We start from the raw sequence: 9,425 nt of genomic DNA, 5'->3' as shown, positions 1-9,425 counted from the left end.
AAAAAAAAAAAAAAAAAAAAAAAGAAAAAAAAAAAGAACATTTTAGAATTGCTCCCTTCAACTCCAACAATGAATTTCAGCTATTAGTGGCTGCTGTGGGAGGAGACGCTAAGAAGGAGCTGGTAACAATTACGAGTGAAAACCCCTGCCTTTAGTTTAGTCTGCCTTCTTTTGGGACTTGCCACATGCATCCTTGATTCCAAAAACCTGCTGATAGTCATTACTCAGCTACGTGGGAAGCATCTTAGCAGTGATGTCAGCTTCCCAAGCTTTCTGCTGGGAATAGTTCTTAGAACATCTTAGGAGAATCGAAAGGAGCTTCCTTTATCTCTGAGACTGCTTCATTATGGCCAGCATGTCACTGATGATACCTCATTTGTGTCATGTTATGCTTTTGCCAAAAAACAACAAAGAAACTCAAAGTTCTATGGACTGGCCTGTCAAATTCATTGAAATCAATGAAAGGACTAGTGTCAAATTCAGTGGAGTTCAATCACCGAATACCCTTTTTACTCTTAAGTGCATGACTCCTCTCTTTTCTGAAGAGCAGTGAATTTCACAGGGGCCCAAACCCAAATTCCAGTCCTAAATTCCCCTCATATTTTGAGGAGGTACTCACTGTGTAACCGGCCCCACAGTAATGTCTGAATCAAGCTGAGGCACAAACACCTCAAGGGCAACTTTTTTTTTCAAATTAACTTACTTAATTCTTATGTGCATAATTTTCTCCCCTCTCCAGGCACTATATTAAGAGGAAAAAAAAAGTTTACCTGTAAACTGTGAAGTTTGACAAACAGCTGGCTTGCAGAAAATCCAAAAGTATATTTCTCTTTTTTTTGTTGATAAAATGTTAAGTTTTCATAACAAAAGTGAATATTGTTTGTTTTCAGTTTGTTTAAAAGAAAACCATGGTTTAGACAAGTTAGACATCTCTTATTCATTTTTTAAATTAGAAAAAAATACTTTCCTCAGTAGGTCACAGAATAAAGTATCTGTATGAATTTTGCTTATGCTTCAATATCAATTTCAGCTTTCTGGGGTTTGATATTCTTTACTATGAAATAATACTTGATACCAGATAATAATACCAGATAAATGATGCTTAGATTGACTGAGAAACAAATCAATTTTCACAAGACACGTTTTTTGTTGTTCTTGAGCACACATTGCAAAACGACTCCTCTCCCTAGGCATCCCAGACCTGACTCACCCTGACCCGCGACCATCATTGGCAGAAAGTGCTCTGCGTCCTCACAGATGTTTTCTGTGACACGATGGAGCTAGTATGAAATGCCTTATAAGGCACTGCACTGGTTTGGCCTCAAAAAGAGTTCCTGGACTTATAAGAAACAAAAAGTTAAGTAATCCAAAACTTGCAGATGTACAACGAGGAAAAGCCTTGCAAGAATCTAAGTGAGCCGTGTTTGAAACGGAAAGAATAGGCAGCAATAGCTAGCAGTAGTCTCCAGTGACTGACATGCATTAATCTGCTCCACTGTTACTTAGAATAATAATGAATTAACGGAATAAACAGGGTAAGAACAGTCATTGACTCCTGAAAAAAGAACCTTTATTCCACTTCCCACTTCATATGCTAATCAAATAGTAAGAAACTGCTCAGTGTGAGTAAAGATGGCACAATGTAGCCCTCAGATCACTCTGGAGAAATAGTCCCTATTCAGAGAAACAAACCCACATAACTCATAAATAAATGAAAATCTCGCTTTTAGTTTGCTCTTCTTAACACACACACACCAAATGAATTAAATGTGATAGCAGGGTTAGATCTCCTTTAAATATTTAGCTAAAATGAATATGGATTTCTGACAAGTTGCTGTATCTGAAGAATCTTTTTTCAGTCCTTCTGAAATGCTGCTTCATCCAGAACTAACAGGATGCAAAAACTCTGGTTTTGCACTTTGATGTAGTTCATTCAGAGCACAGAAATATCCCAGGGGCCACAGGTCCTCCTCAGTGCCTACCAGTTTTTCACAGTTTGTGCTCCAAATACCCCTTGCCCTCAGCTAGTCAGGACTGTTCTCTCAAATTCCTCTTTATCATCTCCCTTCCAGCCTTTGTATCCTGGGATTGTTCCTTCTGTTATCTGTTTTCCATTCAATATTGTGCCCCTTTCTGGTGGATCCCAGAAATTTTCCCTCCTTGCCCCTCCCAGGGCTGCAGCAGCCCTTTTTCAGGAGCAGCCCCACGGGTTCTTTGCATATCCCATCCTTTGCTCTCTTCCCAGACTCTCTCCAGCATGTCTGCACACCCAGTAAGCAATTCCAGGCACACATTTGTTTTGTTTCCAGTTTCTATGGTACCTAGAACAGTAAGATCTCAGTGTGAAAGCTCCACTCCACATACACATGCACATCCAGAGCGCAGGCAGGAAAGGTGTGAGAGGCTTTGCAGTATTCAAGTACTGGGGTAACATAAAAGCATGCAATGTACCTCGGGATCAAACCTCATCATTCACCAAGTTTAACTGGTGCCTTCAGCTCTTCAAGATAAAAATTACTGCATTGAATAGGTGTGTGCATGCCACAGCTTTCAATTCCACCCACTTCCTTTCTTAACCACCTAGTTTCTCTCTCAATGGGATAATCTGCCCACAAGCAGCTTCTCAGCTATTCTGATCTGTGTCTGGGACAACATGATTGTAGTGAAACTAGTTCTAACTGCTAGAAAAGCTAGCATTTCCAAATACTTTCAAATCTAAAGTCCAAAATACCTTGTGCCTATTTTTAAAGTTACTCACAACACTACTGGTTAATAGCACTCATAGCCAGCATATATGAAAATAGTTGTATAAATTCAGTGGAGTGAGTTTATTGTATTTTACATAGCACATTTAAGAGAAGTACCAGTAATTTTCTCCTTCCCAGTTCCACTATCAGCAGAACTGCCAAAGTGCCCTGATGTACTTCAGGGACATGGGGCATTACACCTGGAAACTGCACGACTGGAAAAAAAAGAGAAATGTCCATGGACTATAAGGTTTCAAGGATCAACTGGAACCACATCTGTGGTTGCATTAACAATTTAGCACTTCACTAATGTCATTGGCAACACAGTTTCCATAGTGCCATGCTTCTACTTTCCCTTATTGTATTATTGGCTGCAAATAATTTTAGACCTAATATTTTGAAAATTAGGCCTAATAACTTAAATGATAAATCAGAAACAAAACCTATAACTTCCTCAATGATTCCATTTCTCTGATGAAGTAAATTGAGATGATTATTGTTGCATCTGAGACTAAAAGTCACTGTTGAATGAGGTGATGATGATAACGTCGGTGAGGCCAAAGGACCTAGTACGATTAGGCTCAACAGCCTCAAATATTTATTTCCTTTTTGCGGATTTGGGCTAATAAAAATCCTTATAACAGTTGTATTTTCACTCAGTGACCTGGCACCAACATCAGAGCCACACTTTACAGAAGAGGCACAACTCACATCATTGGCGCCTTGTGGTAGAGGATCCAATTATGCATTTGTCTGCTGTTTCAGACATGTTTTTCATCTCAATTGCTCCCTCATTTCCTCAGGTGCAGTGAAACAAATAGGTTTCCCAATAGGTTCCTCTGAAATGATGTTATTTTATGGAAGTTTCTAAAAGAATAGCTAGTGGCTTCTAACCTTTGGCTGACTGAGTTCCAGTCTCTTTGTTTTATAGCGATAGGTTAGTCATTGCTTCCTGCTGTCCTGCTCAGGGGTGCGGCATAGCCAGCTTATCATAATGCCCAATTTAGAAAATTGCAGCCCACTCTATAGGCCCCAAGCTCTTCTCAGTCTTATGATGTTTGTCCTAAGAAAGCTCCATTATTCTCACTCTAGTCAAGCTCAGAAACAAGTTATCTACAAAATCTCTCCTTTGCTCAGGGTCAGTCAGTCGCCGTACTCACAGATTTCACCTATGGCCCCAAAACAAGCAAAACTAGAACACTCTGCAGTGCTTCGAGGGCAATAACATGCGAACATGGAGTGGTCACCTTCCACCTCACAGGAAACCAAGTAAAATACAGGCAGTAGAACATTTACTGTCACTGTTCCTATATATTCCATGAGAGGTGTATTGTACATTTTGTTAAACAAGACCTCTGGCTAGGTAGACAGAGGCTCCCTGTGTACTTGATCAGGCTGTCACACTCCAATCAAGGTCTATCATCAGCACATGAGAGACAGAGAGGAAAAGGAGATCCATCTATCAGTGAATAACTGAACATGCTCAGATAGGAAAAGCTCCTGATGCAGAGACTGAGGTAGCTCAGAAATAGGTGTTGTGCAGGCTGGGACACTCAGAAAGTAGAAAGGCCTTCACCTGAAGCAGGCAGCAGGTGTAAGGCCAGTATTAGAAGTGATGGATAAGAGAAGGCTTTGACTTCATTAACAAATGAAGTAAGAGAAGACCTGTAGAGTTGGTCCTGTGAACCTACTATCTGCACTGTAAGCAGTTGAGAGGCTTCAATGAAGACAAGTTCCAGCCTGATCCTGCAGTCAGAAAGACTGATCACAACTGAAGACATGCAGTATCTGGCAGGACATCTTATGATTTAGTTTCACCCAAAAGGATTCACCCAAAAGTTCATGGACTCTGAAGAGAGTTCTATGGTATGAACCAAAATGCAACAAATGGGAACACCAGTTACCCACTTCAAATGCACACTCCTGATCCAAACAAAATCCATGCAGTAAGTGCACCAAAGAGTTCCTAAGAACCCAACAGAACCATCTGAAATTAATCTGAAAGAAAAGTCATCAAAAAGGTCTAGACTTCAGGACAGCAATGTTAGGGAAACAATATCTTCGTTTACAAACTTTCTATTTAATTTTCTCTGCCCAAAAGTGAACTGTTCTCCATTATTTCATAATTACTTGTTTCTGGTTCCTCCTCACAGCTCTGGCTGGTACAGTTGGTTCTGTCACCACCAGTTGAAACACCCTGTTGTTTTTGTCACCACCAAAGATGACACTACAGTCCTTAACAGTCAGAGTAAGTGCATTTGCTTTGTCAGCTGAAGACTGCATAATTATCTTGTCCTACATTTAAAGAAACAATTCCCCGGTACTGGCAAGCTGCTGGGTACTTAACTCTCCAAGATCTATGCCACTGCATTACTAACCTCATAAACATGAAGTGTTTTCTGTAGTAATAAGAAACTCCCAAAYTTTTTTTTTTTTTTTTTTTTTTTTGTGCAGTAAAGCTCCTGCCACTCATTTTGTGATATGATAATACGAGAAGGATATGGAAAATAGAATTTCTGGTACTGAAATGAGCAGAATGAGAGAAAAGTAGCTTTACCTCCTGACCAGAAAGATGCATTACAGGAAAACTCTGCCCACTTCTGTGGATTCATATGCAAGGGCACATTGTTGGGTTACATCATTTTAACACTGTAAGATGTGAATTGATGTATTTAGAAAATGCAATTACATTTTATGAAATTTTTGGAATCTTTATCCAATTCCATTTTTACAGTGAAACAATCTTGACAGTTTCATTATGACTTCTTTTAGATCTTAATCACTTTTACAGAAAGTAAAAGAAATGCAAATACATATTTGAATATTCACTTTGTTAATATACATACAATTGGAAAGCTACTTGCAAGCATCAGGCACTTTAAAAACACAATTATTAACTCTGCTTAATATTTTAATTGATATTTTTCAGCTTTCCAAAACTGATTTTGCCTGTGGCTACAGACAACATAGTTTGTTCTCTAATCCTAATATCCTGCATAGCTGCCCATCAAAACTTTTAGTTTGCTTAGACCTGGAGCATTCCTGCCTACAGTTTGCTCTCCTGTGAGTATTGTTCCAGAATTTGGGACTGGCACCTTTACAGTGTCAGTTCAATCACAGGGATATGATAGAGATCTCCTCTCCTGAAGAGAAAAGGTTTCTCATCATCATCTATTGGCATAAGATACTTTGGAAAACCCAATTTGGGTAGAGCTCCTTCCTACTGCTCTGCCAGATTTTATGTCCCAAATGACCTAAGCTCCTAACTCCGTAGTTTTTCTGAGCGCTGCAGATGTTCTTCAGCATATGTCTGCAATGTGCTCTCATGACAAGTTTTATCTTTCTGTTGCTTTATTTAAAGGAGAGCTCAAAACCTCTCTCTCAAGATCCCCAACAGTGAATAGCAGTTTGTTGTGAATACGGGCAAAGTGACATGAAAATCCCTTGAGAAGAAGCAGGAGAACTCAGAACTAAGTGTTCTTGTACACTTCCCAGGAACATCGTTCTCTCCAGTACCTATGTGCTCCCACAAGTCAAAGAACATTTCTTAGGAGCTTAAGACAATTTTATGAAAGATTTCTTAGGCACTTAAATCAATTGGGTAATATAATTGAGACTCTTGCTTCTTTTGCAATTTCCTCTTAGCAAAGTGTTGATTAGCTGAGCTTAGGTTGGTACTGAGCATTTCAGCTAGCCACCAAAAAAGCTATTTCAAACTAGCACATCCTTTGTGGTACACATAGGCTCACTGCACAACACACTATACATTTGGGCATGAATTTAACATGCATGAAAACTGAATGGTGTCTCAACAACTGTAGGGCAAGTCATAAAATATTCAGCTAAACTACAGAAAGTATTCAGAGGGCATCTAATTAAATACACAGGAAGTTTCACAAAGCCTATAAAAATCTGTTTTCCATGAAAATTAATGGAGATGGATTTTCCAAATCCTACACAAACTTTTAACTGTAAATATTTTTTAGAAAGGGTTTACAAGATCCCCTCTTCAGTGGCTTCTGCATCAAATTTGCAATTAATTCATTAGTTCTTGAGCAAAACACAGCATTCTTTCCTACTTCATACTGGAGTCAATAACCAAGACTCCTGCAGACCTAGTTACATTATTGGCTACTTCTACTAATCCTAAAAAAACATGTATACTGGCACAGGTTTTAGTAACTGGAACTACTGACAAGGTTTCTGGTAAAGTGCAAGACAGGATTATCCAGATCCTGCTATTAAGTGCAAGACAGGATTATCCAGTTTGTGCTATTAGTTTTTGTTTGTTTGTTTGTTTTTGAAAGAGCAGTAATATGTAATCTTGCTCAAGAATAGCAAATTAGAAAATTAGAGTCAGTAAATGCAATAAGTTCTGTTTCATTAAAAAAAATGTGTTTAGCAGTTAAATATATCTTTTCTTTAACAAAACCTGGTGACATGCATCTGATAGATGTTATCACGTTGAACAAACTTTTACCCTGCAGATGTGCAGGGTAAAAGCCTTCCAGACTTTTGTGTTCAACTCTCAATTTGCGGTGCCATATCTCACCAAATACAGATGAAATTTACTGATAATTTATTGAATTTATTAGATCTGTTTCTTCATATTGTAATGAAGCACATTACATTTTAGAAGGAATATACAGATGTGAATAACAGTTAAAACACAACTAAGTTTTTCTGCAGAAATAAAATCACTGAAAGAGTTCCTTGTGCGCAGGGAATGCTGTGACACACCTACTTTAGACATTTTCAAGAGTGGAGTTACACAAAGAACTCGTTTTTTAAAGTCACATAAAAAAATAGAATTTACTAAGTCAATACACTTATCACTCATCAGTATATGAACCTGATATAGCAAACAACTTCAAATGCAACTGAAATGTATAATCCCTTGAAAAATAAGCTGTTGTGAACTCATTTGTGTGACCCATTAGAAATCAGGGAGTGTTCTAGAGAAGCAGTTATGCAAAAGGGACAAAGTGTTCCCACCAACAGAGAGGGCAGAGCAGCACAAGAGTGTCTAGTAATTACCTGCAGCGTAGGGGAAAAGTGAGCAGAGAGGATCGTAAGGAACAACTAGGCATAAAGGTAGCTCTTGCTCTCCTGCTACCTTGGACAGGGGGGAAAAAAGTTTGCCAATAACCTGTCTTTCCTCTTTGGTTGATGTGATGTGGGAATCCAAAGACAACTAATTACTCTTTTTTAGCTGGAAGAAGAAAAGTTAACAAACCCAAATGAAAGCCACAGTAGACAGCTGACATGCTGTGAGGCATTACAATTCTCCAGTTCACTAGCTTGCTGAGCCTAACTCAGGTCTAAGCATTTTGTGCTTAGGCTGAGTCCAACAGACTGTTTCCACAGTCAGTTACATAAATGGTAGAAGCCTCTAGGCTTTTGCAAGGAAGTTCTTAGTTCAACCCCAGGTTATCTAAGCACCTCTATTTGGACAGATAATACAAAAGTACATAGCTGAGTATGGTTGCTAAGTTGGAGGAAGAGGACTAAAAAAAAAAAAAAAAAAAAAAAAAAGCTGTGTGCATGTATAATACAGTTCAACCAACAGCTGGCTGTGGTGGCTTGAGAAGTTTCAGACCTTCTTTACTTGCTCTCACATGTCTTTGTGAGGATCTGTTCCCCACCAATGCCAGTAAATACTTTTAGCATCATTTTACAAACTAAGCAAATTTAGCAATTTTAGCAAATTGCTTCATTAAGGAAGGTATGTTTTCAATTATAAAATAATTTCAATTATATATATTCTGCTATTATTCTCTAAAAGAAAAACTCTCCTTTTTTAATATTGCATTTAAAAGCCACATTGTATAGTGATTTTAAGAAGGGGGAGGAGGTGGGAATAGTTGAATAATTTAAGAAGCAAAGAGAAACAATTGAAAAAAGTCATCAGTTTCCTGATTCTGAGTCAAATTAGTTAACCTGTCTAGCCAGGAAGGAGGATGAAGAGTATTACAAAACATACTATTTTGTTCTTTTTCCTTCTGTTCTTCCCTTGAAAGAAAAGGCTACACCTGTTTTTCTTGCAACCACTAGCCCTAACTGTGGCTGCAGTACCACAACAGTCCAAATCAACTCAAAATCACAGTCTGATTGTACGGGGAGCTAGTTCTGGGAGCTCAGCTAGTAGAAGAATAGCTCGCTCAAACTTAGTGTCTTGGTGTACTTGGTGTACAACAACGAGGCATCATTTACTAGACATATCTGGCATTTTGGGAAACTTCAAAATTTCAGAACAAGCCTTGGCCAAACTGACTTTTATTGCCTTAAGAAGAAAAGCAAAGGTCATCTTTATGCTGCTACCAAAGATCTGAAGAATGAAGGTGAGGAGTTAGTTGAGCTTGGGCAGTTTTAAAACAGTAAATGTCACCTTTAGAGTGTGTGAGGAATAGCCAAGCAACTGGTACAGGCTGGGAGAGCTACAAAAGGATGGGAAGCAGTGGTGTTGTCCTAGATTCTCAGACTATTGAACATGGAGAGGTCTATGGTCTTGCACATGCGTCGGAGCCTTGGGATTCCCTCCTGTGGACTGCTGCCTCCCATCATCTTTCCTCTATCCTTTCTTTCCAGGCTACAGTAAAGGACTCTGCCCTTCTCTAGCCACTCTGCTGGGTAACTTCTCCCTTTCTCATCCCATCCCATCACTCCTCAGGCATCTCT

This window comes from Nothoprocta perdicaria, unplaced genomic scaffold (assembly GCF_003342845.1).
Source record: "Nothoprocta perdicaria isolate Ctin4 unplaced genomic scaffold, notPer1 scaffold_20, whole genome shotgun sequence".
Lineage (NCBI taxonomy): Eukaryota > Metazoa > Chordata > Aves > Tinamiformes > Tinamidae > Nothoprocta > Nothoprocta perdicaria.
The sequence above is the reverse complement of the archived record's forward strand: the minus strand, read 5'-3'. Positions refer to the sequence as shown.